This window comes from Microtus pennsylvanicus, chromosome 3 (genome assembly GCF_037038515.1).
Source record: "Microtus pennsylvanicus isolate mMicPen1 chromosome 3, mMicPen1.hap1, whole genome shotgun sequence".
NCBI lineage: Eukaryota > Metazoa > Chordata > Mammalia > Rodentia > Cricetidae > Microtus > Microtus pennsylvanicus.
The window spans coordinates 99,659,953-99,677,381 of NC_134581.1; the positions used below are offsets into that span (position 1 = coordinate 99,659,953).

Sequence of the window (17,429 nt, forward strand, 5' to 3'; positions counted from 1 at the left end):
CCAAACTGCTTCCTGCTGAATGGGGGCGTCGTTAATCAGATTATTTAGGGTGTAACCTGTGTGCCAGGTTTATCTCAGTTGGCAGTTGAGCAAGGCAATTTTCTGAAGATGTTCACAGCAACCCTTCAGGAGGACGTGGTCCATCATACCAAATCGGAATAGAAGAAATGAACAGGGTCTCATCCTCTGTGAAAACAAAAGAAGACTCTCTCCAAAGCATCATATCCTTAGACCCAAATTCTGAAGTCATACCCTCATGATATCCGTTCTGGTTCCACTTGGCAGCCCATATAATAAAATGTCTCTCTGTACTTAGCTCCTTCACAGTCACAAATTTTAAAGAAAACACAATGTACATAATCCAGACTCTCTGTGAATTTTCCATCTTTACGCGGCTTATTTTTATTTATATCTATAACTATCTGTACTCTGTCTCTTTTAAAGACTTTACCTTTTTTTTTTTTAACCATTAACTTTATTCTCTATATTCTTTTTCTTCTCTCTCCCAAGCCTACGTACATTCATCCAACAGTGTGACTCATTCAGTGGTCTGAATCTGTCCTATTGTGAATCTGCAATTTTTTACTATCCAGGAGCACTTTTGATTTGCGCCTTTAAATCAGTAGGCGCTTAAGAATCTAAGCTGTGACATTCCTAGGTTAACTTTTTGCTTTTTGAGTGTACATCTTTGAACTCTCAGAGATCCGCCTGTTTCTGCCTCCCAGGCATTGGGATTAAAGGTGTTTGCTACTACACCTTGAACTCACAGAGATCTGTTTGTCTCTGCCTTTTAGGCACTGGGATTAAAGGCGTGTGCTACCACACCTTGAAGTCACAGAGGTTTACTTTAAGAATTTTAACTTTTAGCCTGCATATATTTTTAACACACTTTAAACCATTCAGAAATTTTCTCTGTCTTTGAATCTCTCTTTACTGTATCTCTCTCTGTTTTTCTGACCACATGAGTCTTTAGTTTACCAAGCAATATCAGTAGGACTAAAGGCGTGGCTTTGCCACCTAGATCCAGTCCATTCCTTAGCTTTCCAGCCTCATGGCGGATATACAGGCTGCAGCCATGATTATAGCATTTCAAGGTCCCTGCCAGCCAGCAAGCTACAACAGACAACACTCAAGTCCTCTCTCTGTAGCCGGCCCTCCTGCCTCAAACAGTCAGAGTTTGCCCTGGCAGGATGGCCCAGAAAGCCGGCATTTTTAAAACAACACAGGTTTGTTCCTGCTTTTGAGTCAGGAAAATTTCAAAATGGAGGACGTACCATTTTGTGCTAGCTCTGGGGCTACCAGGTAGGAGCGGCACTCAGCAGTTTAATTCTGAGACTGAGCGTGCAGCACAGAAATTCTTTTCATCCAAGTAACATCCAAATCTGACACGCAGAGCACTGCGCAGTCTGAAAACACGACCCTATGGCGGCAGGAATCCGCCATGCTCTTCCGCCTGCCTAAGCCTGATTCTGCCTTCTGCCCAGGAGCAGGCGGGGAGCTCTGAGTCATCGCACGGTCTCAGAGCACTCTCCTTCCGATCCCAAGCGGGAACACAAACATAGTCCAGAGTTTTCACTGGCGGCACAGCCCCAGGAAGCCACGTTTTGAAATGACACAGCGTTTTTTCTGCTGCTGTTGCCGAATCAGGAAATCTCTCTACAGCACACCACCAACAAACAGCAAAAATCTGTGTTAAACTCTCTCTCCCTTATTTTTAAGCCTTCTCAGGTTTTTTGTGGACTCAGTTAGCCACACGTCTGGGCGTCATTTGTAGTAATAAGGGGAGCGGCAGGGTTGCGTCCCCAACACCCCAAGCCGCCTGCCCTGCCCGGCTAGCTTATGCCCCGAAATAATTACACAGACACTGTATTCTTTTAAACACTGCTCTGGCCCATTTCTAATCATCTGTGTAGCGCCCCTAGGTGCGCTTACCGGGAAGATTCTAGCCTAAGTCCATCCTGGGTCGGAGCTGGGGCATGGTGTGCGTCTTCCCTGGAGCAGGTAGCATGGCGTCTCTCCTGAGGCGTCTGCTCCGGAGAGCAGAGCTGTGGAGTCTGACCTCACTTCCTCTTCCTCCCAGCGTTCTGTTCTGTTTACTCCTCCCACCTATCTTCTAACCAATGAAATGGGCCGAGGCAGTTCCTTTATTGCTTACCCAATGAAATCAACAGATTGATATGACACTCCCACATCAGAGCTGCAGTTAGAGATGACTGTGAGCTGTGCAACATGGATCCTGGGTTCAAACTCATGTCCTTGGGAAGAGCTGCAAACAATCTTAACTGCAGAACCATCTCTCCACCCCCTTTTATGTACTTTTTAGTCAGCAAAGTCAGGTTTCATTTTATACATACTTTGTTTTGGTTGACTGTCATCCACTTATTTCTGCAATTCCCACCTCCCCAAAGTATACCCTCCCACCCCCTTCCAATTTAATGCCTCTGTTTCTACCTCTTAAGCTGTTTTTGTATATGTATGGGTGTTTTTTCCTGCATGCATGTCTGGGCATTAAATGCATGTCTGATGCCCTTGGAGGACAAAAGAGGGCGTCAGGTACCCCTGGAGCTAGCTGGAGTTACAAACAATTGAGGGCTACCACGTGTGTACTAGGAATTAAACCAGGGTCCTTTGGAAAAGAAACAAGAGCTTTTCATCACTGGGCCATCTCTCCAGCTCAACTCCTATTTCTTTAAAACCTTTCTCCTCCCATTCAAGGTTCCCTTTCTAGGTCCATGACTTATACCCCCCCCCCACACACACACATTAAAAGAAAGCTATGATCCATATAAGAAACAGTAGTTTTACTTTTTGTCTTGTTTTGAAACAGGATCTTACTCAGTATCCCAGGCTGGCCTTGAACTCAGAGATCCACCTGCCTTTGCCTCCAGAGTGCTAGACTAAAGGTGTGTATCACCATGTTTGGCCTAGTTTTACTCTGAACTACTCCAAAAATAGAAAATATACAAGTTGCTAAATTGCCTCTAAAAAAGTAAGCTATTTGGGCTAGCAAGCTGCCTCAGTGGGTGAAAGAGAAGCTGAAGGTAATGGTAAGAGAAGGGACTCCAGAAAGTTGACCTCTATAGATTGCCATTGCATATGCCTGCTCTTCCTGTAACATACACGCACATCACCACTAAATATCAGAAAAAATATTAGGCCCTCATGTTAGCTAAAATTTCAAGGAACCCAAATATTCTTTACAAATACAAATTTCCTCCTTGTTATGAGCTGGGGGACTTCAGCTCCAGGTTCTTTTCTAGTAGTATCTATGAGGACTCTGTGCCCTTCTCCCCAGAGAGTGATAAGTAACCAGACCAAGCAAGAGAATGTTTTTATGATGATTCTTTACTAGCAACTTCAATATCCAATGCATCAATGGGAGTTACAATAGGCATGGGGGATTGATAATGGGCAACACACAGGCACTTCAATATCACAATTATTAATCCTACTAAACCTAATACATAAAACAATTCATAACCTTAATCTAACTTATCACTTATTCACAAAACACTTCTTAACCTTAATACAACTTATCCATTACTTATCTATAACCGTAATACAACTTATCCATTAATTATCTATAAAACACTCCTTAACCTTAGCTTATTCATTAATTATCTATAAAACGCTTCTTAACCTTAACTTATCCATTAATATTTCCTAATCTTATCAATTATCCATAAAATATCTCTTAACATTTCACACACTAAACTTATGTATTAACATGTCTATGCTTTTCTCTTAACATTTCATACACACATGAAGTAGCATCATATGACCTGGTATTCCCTGGCTTAAAAAGGCCTTTTTGAATTTCTTCAGGCTGGGCTCTTGTCTGCACTGGGGGCTGGGTAGCGAAGATAGACTCTTGACCCCATAGTCTGCGCTCGGGAGATGATGTTCCAGGCTGGTATCTCGTAGGGCCTTGGACTCGGCTTTTCGGGTGACCGAGTCTCGGGAGACAAGTCTTTTAGTTCTCTACTCTCGAAGATGAGGCTTTGCTCTCGGGATGGCAAAGTGTTCTGTCTGCTCAGAAGACGAAGCTTTGCTTTCGGGATGGCAAAGCATTCTGAAAGGCAGAGTATCTAGTCTGTTCTCAGGAGACAGACCTTCAATGTCCACTCTCAGGGAAATGAGGATTTGCATTCAGGATGCAAGGCATTAAATATCTGTTTTCCGGAGACAAAGCTCTGTGCTCGGGAGACAGAGCATTAAATGTTTAGGCAAGGCATTCAATATTGCTGCTTTTCGGGAGGCAGGCTAGGAGGATCTCTCTTTCCACAGAGGCCTGGTGCCAGAGCCATTGTGAGAAGTGAGATAACCGTCCTGCTTCAGCCGCCTCTTTTAAGTCAGTTTGAAACTGCCCCTCGTTTGATCCTTCCGATAGCCAGATGTCCTAGGTTATCAGTATCGACTGGCCACAGAAGGGTGGGGGTCCCTCTTGTATGGCAAGATTATTTGGTTACTACGGTTGCTGGGTGCAGCCCCCACATCTGGCAGGGCCAGATGGGTGGGACAAATGTTCTCTTAATATTTCACCTTAGTAATTTTCCATACCACACACAAGAAATGCTTTTACATTACACCAAGTTACATTCATTCTTATTCTATAAATTTCCTGCTCTATCTACACTACAGATTCCCCTTTTTTATTCATTCAGAGGAATCTGCTTCCATGCTCATTGCATTACATTACAAACTGATCATTGTATACAGAAAAGATGGGCGGGAACAGCAAAATAGTTACCAATCCAACATGTTTGCGAGCTGTATTTGTAGCACACACACACCATTTTATTATTTATTTATAGACAGGGATTCACTATGTAGCTTAGGCTGACCTCCAAGAACTCTAATTTAATACAACAGTTTCCAAGTACACAGCTTTCCTTGAGGCGCTTCCTCAGAATTCGAGAGTAGTCTTTTTCTCAGTGTTCTTTCATTTGTTTATTCATTCAAGGAATGGGGCGTTTATTGTGCTCTGAGTTGTTGGTGATACAAATTAGTGCAACCAGCTTGTATGTGTAGAAATACTATCCAGTGTTCAAGCTGGTCTCGAATGCACTATGAATCCCGGACTGGCCTACAACTCCTGATCCTCCTGCTGCAGTCTCTGGAGTGTGTTGGGATTGCAGAAACGTCTATGAAAAACTTTTTAAGATTCATATTTTATTATTTGTGTGTATGTACATATGAGTGCGTGTCTGCAGAGACCAGAAGATGATACCAAACCCCTGGAGCAGGAGTTACAGGCGATTTGAGACATATCAAGTAGGTGCTAGGAACTGAACTCTGGTCCTTAGGAAGAGCAGCAAATGCTCTTAATGGGTGAGGCCTCTTCAGTTCCCGAAAAACTTGAAAATAAAAAAAAGTTTAGTAGTGGAGAGTGAACTTAAAGACTTGAGTGTTTTGGGCAAGTACTTGGCCACCAAACTGTCTTCTCAGTCCTCATGAATAATTATTGAAAAAAAAAAAAACAACCGTGCCAGTGAATCAGTGTTCGTAACTTTCCAGAGGGCCACCTCATGAACACTTACTGTGATACCGAGAGAAAAAAAGCCTTGCGGCACAACTTCAGAACGCATGTTACCAGCATCACTTTGTAAAGTAGGAAAGACTGGTTCATTTGATAAATTCCAAGAAATAAAAAGCTTCACACTTGGAGTGGCGGATGAAGCTCTGTTGGCAGACTCCTTGAATACCATACACTAATACCCATATACCCTATAAATCCGGAAGCCGGAGACTTAGAAGGGTTAGCCCTTGGCAGTCTACGACGTTTGAGGCTGGCCTGGGCTACATACTTCCCTGACTCAATGGGGAACACACACACACACACTGCAAACGCACACACCGCGAACGTGCGCCTACCCTCTCCCCCTCCCGCCTCCCACACGCGCGCCTTCACCCCCGACGCCCCAGAGTCAAAACAAGCCACGTCGGATGGAGGGAAAAAAAAACAAAGGAAGTTCAAAAGACTCAGAATTTACAAAAAGATCACTTTTACTTATGATTTTGGAGACAGGGTTGCACGTATCCTAGGCTGACTTGGAATTTTCTATGCAGCGAGGATTGCTTTGAATCTCTCGTTCTATCTTCCAAGTACTGGGATGACAGACGTGCACCATCTCCCCGTGCTGGAGATGAATTCCAGGGCTTCCGGCATGTTAGGCAGGGGCTCCACAAATTGAGCCCGGGATGGGGGTGGGGGTGGGGGTGGGGGAGGGCGTGTACTTTTATCCTGAAAACTCAACGGAAACAACGACTGGGTGTAAGCACGGTGTCCAGGCACACAAAGACAGACCGACAGAAAGGTGTCTGGGAACAGCAGTGGCTGAATGGGCCAGACGGATCATTTTTCCTGGGCTGGCAGATTATGCAACATGGCTAAGGGCACCGCGAGCGTGAGGGAGAGGCCCGACAGAAAAGCTTTTGTCAGCAGCATCTCCATCGGGCGTCCCCACCCCCATCCTCGCCCCACCGGTCCGCCATCAACCGCGGCACACCCGGCCTGGGCCCGCCCCTCGCCCCGCCCTTCGAGTCCTCGCTTCACACGGCTACTTTTCGGCTCTTTTTCCGTCGCAACTCCCCTTTCGAGCCCACCCGAAGAAAGGTGCGACTGCCCAGACGCGAGAACAAACAAGCTTTTTTCCCTCTGGCCTGAAGAGATCCAACGTGGCCGATAACTCCGAGCCGGAAGCGGAAGTGACGTCATACTGGCTGCCCTCCCCCTTTTTCTCGGGGCTCCGAGACCTTCTCGGCGCTTGTTCGGGTGCTCTCCTCTCAGCTCGGGGAAAATTCGGTGAGCGGGTGCGGGGTCCGGCACCGGGAGGGAGAAGAATAGGTAGGCCTGGGCGGGAAGGTGGGCCGAACTGTGCTCGCGGGGCCGCGTGTCCTCCGGGTTCTGCAGCCCTTCCAGGTGCTGCGGCCCGAGTGCGCATCACGACGCAGCCCTGAGCTGTTTGCATCCACCTTTCTTCTAAAGCCTGTGCAAAGTAACCTTTGTGGAATTGTTTTCTCTCTCTCCCTCCCCAGAAAGAATAGACTTTCCGCCATTGGCATCACATTTGAGACGCTGCATCTTCCGATCTCTGACGGGGCGATTCTGTCTGCTGCAGCCGAGCTTTGGCCGAAAGGTGGGTGAGGACAACCCTTTCCTCTTTTTTTCTTTTTGCTTTTTTCCCCCCTTTTTTCTTTTGGTGTGTGTGTGTGTTTGTGGAAAGGAATGTTTTATCCAAAAATTTCGCTTTTGTGGGACATCTGTTTACCTGAGACACATTGCATTCTGATTTTAAAAAAAGGTAACTTGCAGGATGCATTTATCTGTATGTAAATATAGACGTACATAGACCCTACACGGGTCTCTTTGTGTCGAAGAAAAGTAAGACTACCAAGTTACTCTCATTTGATGCTGGAGGTGGAACTCGGGACCTCATGATGCTAAGCTCGCTCCTGCTGAGCTACACCCCAGCCCAAATAGTTAGCTATTGTCTGACCGCTGTAGGCCTGTGCCTCCTTGCAGACTTTAAAAAATGGAGGCTTTGTTAGGTTAGTACTGATTGGCTTTTTCCAAGGAAAAAGAAAACGTTTTATGGTGAACTATTTGAAATAAGTTGAGAATTTCGGGCATGGTACTTTGAAAGAATGGATAATGCATCTTCTAAAAAAAATGAAGATATCTACCCAGTAAGACCTTAATAGTTAATGTCTCAACCAATAAGAATAAAAAACAATAAAATCTTCTTTGTGTGAAATCAGAATTCTTTATTGTTATAAAATTGGGTGTTTTTGCATCTAAGATCTCTTCAAAGTTTCTTTGTTTTTGTGAATCTAGGACATTGTGTATGTTGGGTAAGCTCTCTGGCACTGAGCTATAAACCCAGACCTCTCTAAGGCATTTTTCTTGTTGTTTATTTAGTATATTTAAGTTTTAGTTATTTTTTTTTAAGTTAGATATTTATATATGGGATGTGGGTTTATGCCTTCGAGTGCACTGTCCCAGCATGGCAGAAAAGGCGTGGGTCCTCGGAGCTGGAGTTCCAGGAGGTTGTGAGACACCTGGTGTGGTGTTGGGAACCAGATTTCAGGTTCTGGAAGAACAGTATGTGCTCATAACCAATAAGTCATCTATGTCTTCAGTTCCCCTCTTCAAGGTTCTTACAATGAAAATTTCAGATGGCTTTTAGAATCTTTAAACCTAGAGCAGTGATGCTCTTCATTATGCTAACTTTTCAGAAGATGTGTATTTCCCCCCACTTCTCTGTATATTTTTCAGAAGATGTGTATTTCCCCCCATTTCTCTGTATATTTTTCAGAAGATGTGTATTTCCCCCCATTTCTCTGTATATTTTGATGGTTTGTTTTTGTAGACATTTTTGTTTGTTTAAAAAATTCTCTAGCTGGCTGGTGGTGATGCACGTGTGCATTTAATCCCACCACTGGGGAGGCAGAGGAAGGCCGACCTCTGAGTTCCAGGCCAGCCTGGTCTACAGAGTGAGCTGCAGTACAGGCTCCAAAGCTACAGAGAAACCCTGTCTCGGGGGAAAACAACAACAACAACAAAAAAAAAAACAAACAAAAAAAGGCAAAAAGTTTTCTCCATTTTCATTTTTTTTTTTTTTTTTTGTAGACTAATTGATGCTTTGGCTGAGTGAGTGAAGTGGGAAAGCTCTTGCCTAGAATATTTGAGGCCTTGGGCTTCATCCTCAGCACTACAAAGGGGAGGGGAGAGGGAAAGAAATCTAGCCTAAGCTTGTTCTCAAAACCCAGAATAAATGATTTACAAATTGATTAGAGTTTTGGAAGTTAATATAGTCTATTGAGTTAATACATCCTATTGGTATATGAGAGTACATAAAAGAATTAAAAGTGAGTGAATGTGTGTGTGCATGCGTCTGTGTGCGTGTGCGTGCGCGTGCGCGTCTGTGTGCACACATTTGTGTGTGAGAGAGGACCAGAGACAAAAGCCTTGGGGTGGTGCTGAACCCTGGACCTTGGACTTGGTAAGTGCCCTATCACTGAGCTGCACCCCCAGTCTTCTTTTTTTTTGATATTTATTTATTTATTATGTATACAATGTTCTGTCTGTGTGTATGCCTGCCGGCCAGAAGAAGACACCAGACCTCATTACAGATGGCTGTGAGCCACCATGTGGTTGCTGGGAATTGAACTCAGGACCTCTGGAAGAGCAGGCAATGCTCTTAATCACTGAGCCATCTCTCCAGCCCCACCCCCAGTCTTCTTACTTAAGTTCTTAAACTACGTTTTATTTTGTCCACATGAGTGCATGTTTGTGCCGTGGTGTGTGTGAGGAGGTCAGAAGACAACCTACCAGAGTCCATTCTTTCCTTCCATTTTGTGGGTCTGGGAATTGAACTCAGGGAACTGTAGACCTTTGGGTTTGGTGGCAAATGCCTTCACACATTCAGTCATCTGTGCTTCTCTTACACCTCCCCCCCACAATGGTAATGGTTCCATATACCTTTTTACTTGAATATATTCATTGTACAAAATAATGAGTTTCATTGTGACATTTTAATGCATTCATTTTAATTCATTTAATGTATTTGGATCATATTCATTCCCAACAAGTGAGTTTTAAGTTGAGGCGAGATGATAGGGTGTAGGACTCACCATGTTGAAAGAGAAGGAAGTAGGCGGTAGAGAGCATGGTAGGCAGTGACTAATTATATTCGTGCAGTGCAGGAGAGAGCCTTAAGAGTCAGTCTCAGGCTTGACAATCATTCCACTCGTTTTCTTCGGTGGTACACAAATCTTATTCCAGCAATTGAGTGTCAGAGACAGGCAGGAGGATTGCTGCAAGTCTGAGGCCAGTCAAGGCTATATAGCAAGACCCTATCTAAATAGACAAGGTGACTCAGTGGTTGAGAACCCTGGCTGCTCTTGCAGAGGACCGGGGTTCGATTTCTAGCACGCACATGGCAGCTCACAACCGTCTGTAACTCCAGTTCCAGGAGAATCTAGTGCCCTCTTCTGGCCTTGACGGGCACCAGGCATACAAGTGGTGCACAGATATGCACGCAGGCAAAACACTCATACCTACCTATAAAATAATCACAACAATGAAACAAAACAGGGTAGAAAATTCACCTGTGTTAGTTAAAGGAAATGTTGTTCCTAAACAGTCAAATCCTCTTTGAGTGGTTTTTAGGCTGTCTCAGATTTCCCCTGTCCAAACTAGGACTCAATTTCCCTGGGGGAATGAATGTTCTAGTTCTACCTACAGGAGGAACCAGTCCTGTGTGACTGCTTACAGATACCAACGCAAGTTGGAACCCCTCCAGGGTAAATGACCAGAACACTCCCCTGCCAGTGTGGTGTAGCTGGAAATATCAAGGGATATTTATACTTTGGCTTGACAATATCCATGTTATTTTCTATATTTGCCATTTAAGGGACAGAATGAAAATGGATGGTGTCAGCCGGGTGCTGGTAGTGTACTCTTTTAATCCCAGCGCTTGGGAGGCAGAGGCAGGTGGATCTCTGTGAGCTTGAGGCCAGCCTGGTCTACAGAGTGAGTTTCAGGACAAGCTTCAAAGCTATATACAGAAACCCTGTCTCGAAAAACAAGCAAAAAAAGTTCATGGTGTCAAATGAGTCAAAAAAAAAAAAAAAAAAGGAAAACTAGGCATGATAATAAATACCTGTAATCTGAATATTTTGGAGGTGAAGTAGGAGGATCCCTAGTTCTAGCCAGCCTGATTGACATCCGGAGTTCCAGGTAAACCTAGGCTACGTGAGCTCTTGTCTCAGAAAACCCAAACAAACAAATTAGTGAGGAGTTCCCCCATACAGCTGTAAGGTTGTGCACATTACGCTGGTGACAGAATTTAGTGAAGAAGTAATTCCAGCTGTTGGTAGTATCTGCTAAATGTTTGAATATTCTGACCTTATAGTGTTAGTATAAAAGTAAAAACTATTTAAATATTACTTAAATGTGAATACTGTTGAAAATATTCACAATTGTTATCTAAAATTGTATTCAGTGAATAACAACTGTGGGAGCTGGGGATAAGGTTCAGCTGACAGGTTGCTTGCCCTGGGTTCGATTTCTAGTTCTGTGTACACTTGACTATAGTATATATTCCTGAAATTCTGGGAGACTCACCTTAAAATTAATTGGAGGAATAAATCAGTGATAGATACCACACACAAATGAGTTTCTTTGACATCTCCTTTTCCTACCCTTGGAATTCAGAACCTTGTGAATGCTGGTCAGGTGCTGTATTACTAAGCTACATTTCTTATCTCCGCACAAGAACGCCTGCCTCTGTCAAGTCATGGATTTGACTTGATTAGAAAACACTTGTTTAAAAAAATAAAGAGAATATGTGTATACTTACTTATTAGTGTATTTAACACATCTACTGGCTTAAAATCTCATATGACTGAGTATGATGATGAACACCTGGAAGATAGGCAGGTGCAGCCTGGGGGCAGCCTGAGCTACATAGCAAGTAGCAAAGGTGGAAGGGGAGAGAACTAGTGTCGTACTAAAGCATGTGTTGAAGGAAAACTTGAGGCATACTGCAACAGTCCATAATGGGGTTGTTCAGCTCTTTTGCGTGTATTTGACATTTTTAATAGTAATTAAACAAGTATATTCTAGCTAAGAAAATAACAAAGGAAGTTGTAACTCTTCCCCAGAGTGAGGACAGTCTCCTGTAGACATGATATCACTATTACAAACCATATTCATTAATCCTCATGTTTAGACACATTCCGAGTGAGTAGTTGTTATTACCCAGAGATTAAATTAGAGCTAGGACTGGTGACTCAGTCCTGTAATCCCAGCTACTGGGAAGTAGGATAAGAAGATTGAAAATTCAAGGCCATCAAGGGTTATAATGTTGAGTTCAATGCCAGCCTAGTCAACTTAGTGAGACTGTTTCAAAATAAGTAAAAAAGAGGGTTGACTCTCAGTGCACATCCCCAATATCAGAAATGGCAGTGAGAGCTGAATTAGAAGGTGGACCTGGTAGTGGTAGGACTGTGAGCATGAGGTCAGTGTGGGCTATATAATGAGACTTTGTTTCAAAAAGGAGAATAAAACATTTAATTTCCAGTGTTTGCAAAGAAAAATGGAAGAGAGATTGAATGTTTGGACAGTTATTACTTGGTCCTTGGACTTCCCACAGGGCAGGGAACCCTGATTGCTCTTTGGGCTGATGAGGGAGGGGGGGGAGGGGGAGGGAAATGGGAGGCAGTGGCAGGGAAGAGACAGAAATCTTTAATAAAAAAAAAAAGTGGGAAAGGACTGCAGTTCCTGCCATGTTGCTTACACTGGCCTTGAGCTCCTATCCTCCTGCCTCAGATTCCCAGTTGTTAGTAGTGCAGATGTGTGCCACCCCCTGGCTTTTATCCCCCTCCCACCGTGGTTGCTTTTCAGTTGTTTCCATATTTCCTTAAAGAATATGTTCATTCTCTTTCTCTTTTTATAGATTTTTAGGTGTGTGTGTCTCCAAAGGCCAGTGGAGTTGGATGTCCCTGGAGTTGTGCTAGGAATTGAACTCCTATTCTCTAAGAGCAGTGCACACTCCCTACCACTGAGCCATCTCTGCAGCCCCTTTTCTTTGTTTTATTTTAAGTTGTAACTTTCTGTTAACTTTATGCACCATGGGAGTATATTGGACTCCAGATTTCCTTTGTTAGTTGGTAACAATTGCTGTAGCCAGTGGGTTAGTGCCCCATTGCCTTTTGATTAGATATTTGGTGCTAGACACAGCTCAGATGACCAGGTGACAATCTTATTTCCAGTGTCATCTGAGGAATACCTTTCCTTGAATCTAAAAGAGAACTGAAGGCAAAAATTCTTGGCTTAAAGCCAATTTTATGTGTACTCATGTGTTCTGTGGGGGAGACCATGCCATGTAAAGTCATGATTCAGCCTTCAATGTCAGAAGGAAGTGTTACATTGTTTGATGTATGTGATGTAGGCATTTGTTGCATCTTTTTTTGCTCTGCAGCTCAGAATAGCCTCACATTCACTGTCCTCTTCCTACATGCTGGCCTACACGCATACATCACCACACCCAGGAGGTGTTTTTTTGGGGTGGAGTGGGTGTGCAGGTATGTTGGGTGAAAATAGCCGCACTATATAGCTGAGGCTGTCCTGGCACTCACCGTGTAGTCTAGGCTAGCCTTGAACTTGCACTCCTCCCTCCTCAGCCTCCTAAGTGCTGGTGTTACAGCGGCCTGCTATCTTTTCCTGACTCGGTGGTTGCATCAATATTGTATAAGTATAGACTTTTTATCACTATTTTCTTAATATAGCATAACAACCACATAGCATGTATATTATAGTAGGGCTTATTGTTTTGTTCTTTGAGTCAGGCTCTCTTGTTGCTCAGCCTTGCCTTGAACTCAATATCCAGGGGTAATCTTGAACTCCTGATCTTCTGTCTACACCTAATGCTGAGATTACAGGCATATGCCAATACTGGCTTGTGCTTTGCTGTCCAGTGATTGAACCAAGGGCTTCATGCATGATAGGCAAGTACTTTGCCAATGGCGCTACATTCTAAAAGCTGTATTAGATATTGTGAGTAATCTGGTGATGATATCATATCAAGAAATACATAAGTAATACATAAATAATATGATTTTTTTAACCTATCATCTGCATATTTTGGGATCTGCAGGGTTCTTGGATCCTATTGCCCAGGGACTCCAGGGACATCTACTGTGTACTAGAACATGGAATCTTGGGCTGGGAAGATGGGTCAGTGGTTAAAGCCCTTTCTGGGTTCTGGAGAATGGAGTTTGGATCCCTAGAGCCTACATAAATGTTGGGTGGGTGTGGCAGCCAGTCTATAATTTTAGTATTCAGGAGGCAGAGATAAAAGGATCTTTTGAGTAAGCTGGCAGTTAGACTAGCTGAATCAGCAAGCTCTCGGTAAGATGGAGATCAACCGAGGAAGACTCTTTATAATCAAATTCAGGCCTCATTAACATACACACCTGTACCTACATGCATGTTTGTGATGGCAATTCTTGGTTGTCATCTTAACTACATCTGGAATTCATAAAAACCCAAGCCGCTGGGTATACCTGTGAGGATTTTTCTCTCTTTCTCTCTCTTTCTTTCTTTCTTTCTTTCTTTCTTTCTTTCTTTCTTTCTTTCTTTCTTTCTTGGTATACCTTTGAAGGAATTTTCTCCTTCCTTCCTTCCTTCCTTCCTTCCTTCCTTCCTTCCTTCCTTCCTTCCTTCCTTTATGTCTGTCTGTCTCTCTCCCTCCCTCCTTCCTTCCTTCTTTCCTTCCTCCCCCTCCCTCCTTCTGTTCTTTCTCTTTCTCTCTGTTCCTTCCTTCCTTAAAAATATTTACTTAATTTTATTTTATGTACATTAGTGTTTTGCCTACATGCATGTCTGTGTGAGGCTATCAGATCCCCTGGAACTGTAGTTACAGACAGTTGTGATCTGCCATGTGGATGCTGGGAATTGAATCCAGGTCCCCTGGAAGAGCAGTCAGTATTCTTAACACTGAGCCGTCTTTCCAGCCCCAAGGGATTATGTTTCTCAATTAAATCATTTGAAGTGTGAACACCCACTTTTAATCTGGCTCTTTTGAGGTAGGAAGAAACACCTTTAATCCAGCTCTTGTTGGGAGGGAAAGATCTATCTACCTTTAGTCTGGGCCACACCTTCTCCTTATATTCATTCTGTAAGTTCTGTTCCTCTAGAGAACCCTGACTGATAACAGTGCCCCATGTGTGAACATGGATATACATATGCAAACCATAGAGACATACATATGAAAAACAAGAGACAAAAGTATGTGTGTGTCTGTTCATGTATATTCTTGTCTTGCCTTTGACTTTTTCTGTTTACTGCAGAGCAGCTACTCATATTTGTCTGTTTGGTTTTTTTTTCCAGTTTAGAACTTGGCAAATTGTACTGGTAGGAAAGGCATTTGCTTCCATTTTACACACAGGAGCATATCTTTTATAGTGTGGACACAGGAATCTCATGGATGCTGCCAGGAGTTTTTAAATTGTTTCCCCATAACCTACTCAGTCAGCAATCTATACATGTCTTGATTGACTTAGTATTAGGAACCCTTACAGTGTTTTAGAATTAGATTTTATTTTTGTATGTCTAGAGGATGTTCCTCAGCTTACCTGTGGAGGTCAGAGGACAACTTTTAAGGAATCAGTTTTCTCTTCCCCAGTGGTTCCCAGAGAGGTCATTAGGCCTTGCAAAAGCACCTTTGCCTGCTGATCTGTCTCCCTGGCCCACAACTCTGAGCTTTGTCAATATACCCAGCTAGTTCCTTGGGATCCCCCAAGTGGAATATGCGGAAGATGATAAGGACATTTTCAAGCTGCCTGGTCCCTTTAGGTCCCTCTGGCAGTTCATCTTGGCAGGGAAGATTTCTGGCTGTCACCCATGGAACAATTCCAGCCCCTTGGGTGTGTCAGTGTTCAAGAGTCCCAGGGGTTAAGTTCTCTGGATTCTCCTCCAGGGAGGTGAAGGGCTAGTTAGAGTAGGAGGAGGAATTCCAGGGTACATTGCAAACAACTCAGTCTGCTTTTACCCTGTGCTGAGGCTGACCCAGGCCTTGAACTTGGGAGATGAGCACTCTGTGCCACTGAGTGCATTCTTAACCCAGTGATTGGGTTCTCTTAGATCACCTGCGATGGGATTCAGCAGGTCACAATCTGCTCTGTGTGTGAGAGAGAGAGAGAGAGACAGAGACAGACAGACAGACAGTTTCACTGTGTTGCCCAGGCTGACCTGGAATTCCTTAGCTATCCAAGTGTTGTAGTTACAAGTGTGGCCCCCATGCTCATACAGATGTCCTTATCACCATTTTGGTCTTTGTACCCTTGACGAATGATTGGCAACTCCTCATGATGGGCCTCCTTGCAAGGCAGATAATAAACATTGTTTGAAGTTCTTTACTGAGAGGATTTTTTTTTGTGTGTTTTTCGAGACAGGGTTTCTCTGTGGTTTTGGAGCCTGTCCTGGAACTAGCTCTTGTGGACCAGGCTGGTCTCGAACTCACAGAGATCCGCCTGCCTCTGCCTCCCGAGTGCTGGGATTAAAGGCGTGCGCCACCACTGCCCGGCTCTGAGAGGATTTTTTTAAAACTATATATTTTATCCATTCACTTAAAAAACTCTCCATGTGTGTCTGTTTATGTGTGTGTGTATATATATGTATATATATGTGTTTGTGTATGTATGTATGTTATATGGGTGTGTTGGTGCATGTGATGTGTGTGTATATATATCTATGTATATGGGTGTGTAGGTGCGTGTGGGGTGTGTGAGTGCGTGTGTATATATCTATGTATACGGGTGAGTGTGTGTGTATGTATGAATGTGTGTGATTGGCAAACTTAGCTGTGGGTCCTTGCCTTCTACCTTGTTTTGAGTCTGTTTTTCCACTATGTCCAGTGGGCTTTCTGGTGTTTCTGGGCTGCTTCTGTCTCTACTTCCCACCTTCCTGTAGGCACCCTGGATTACAGACATTCATGCTGCTGTTGCTGCTCCTGGGTTTTGCATGATTTCTGGGGATTTGAACTGAGGTTTTTGTGCTTGCATGGCATACTCCTCAGCTCTCAGCACTGGGATAATTTTTCTGGTAATAGAGCTTTCCAGAGTTGGGTGGGACCTTTATCTCTTTGCTCTCCTTCCCAGTGGTGCTGATATGATAGGTGAAGTGAAGTGGGTCTTGTCTGATGTTTGGGAACAACACATCTGAAACAAGTGCTAAGCTGTCCATCACACAGTCTGCCACAAGTTCTCATAGTTTACTTGTGCTCGCTGGAGTGACAGACCTTAGGGTTTTGTAATTTTTCTTCCTCCCTTTTTGTGGAGATTGGGTCTCATGTAGCCCGGGCCATCCTTGAACACTAAGGATGACCTTTAGCCCCTGCTCCTCCTGTCTCTACCTTCATAGTGTGGAGTCTATAGGCACGTATTTCTACCCCTGGTTTTCTATAGTGCTAGGGAAGGGACACAAGGCTTCATGTATGCTAGGCAAGCATGCTGCCATTGAGTCACATCAGCCCAGTTAGTGTCTTCTTTGTCTTGGCGTAGTCATCAGGCTGGCATCGATTCTTGTGCTTCAGCTTCCTGAGTGCTTGGGTTATAGGTGTACACCACTGCCACACTCAGCTTGAGTACAGTGTTTTCTGTACTGTTCTGTTGATGGCAGATTGTTGTCACATGACCAAATATGTGGCTTGGTGGGTCAGGTGCCTCAATAATTTTAGGAAATTTTAGCCATTTGGCATATTGATATCTTGTGGTTATTCAGCATTTATTATATGACATGGCTAAGATTTTCCTTTTGACATCCAGAAGGTGTCACAGATTTGGTCCATGTTACCTGAAAACTGTCCATTGACTTTGCTCACGGTCCTTGTCAGAGACTGTTAACAGTACCCTGCTTTCCT

The 17,429-nt window shown here is 43.8% G+C and overlaps 1 protein-coding gene across 2 annotated transcripts in view; it reads left to right on the forward strand.

Moving 5' to 3' along the window:
- Positions 1 to 6,314: 6,314 nt before the first annotated feature.
- The window catches only part of LOC142846345 (uncharacterized), a 31,205-nt gene continuing 20,090 nt past the window's right edge, over positions 6,315 to 17,429 (forward strand). Inside the window, exons 1-2 of one of the 2 annotated variants that reach the window (XM_075966724.1) lie at positions 6,315 to 6,805; positions 7,039 to 7,139. The gene's annotated coding sequence lies outside the window, so the exon portion shown is untranslated. The remainder of the gene's footprint in view (positions 6,806 to 7,038; positions 7,140 to 17,429) is intronic. The other variant, XM_075966725.1, reaches the window with a different exon arrangement.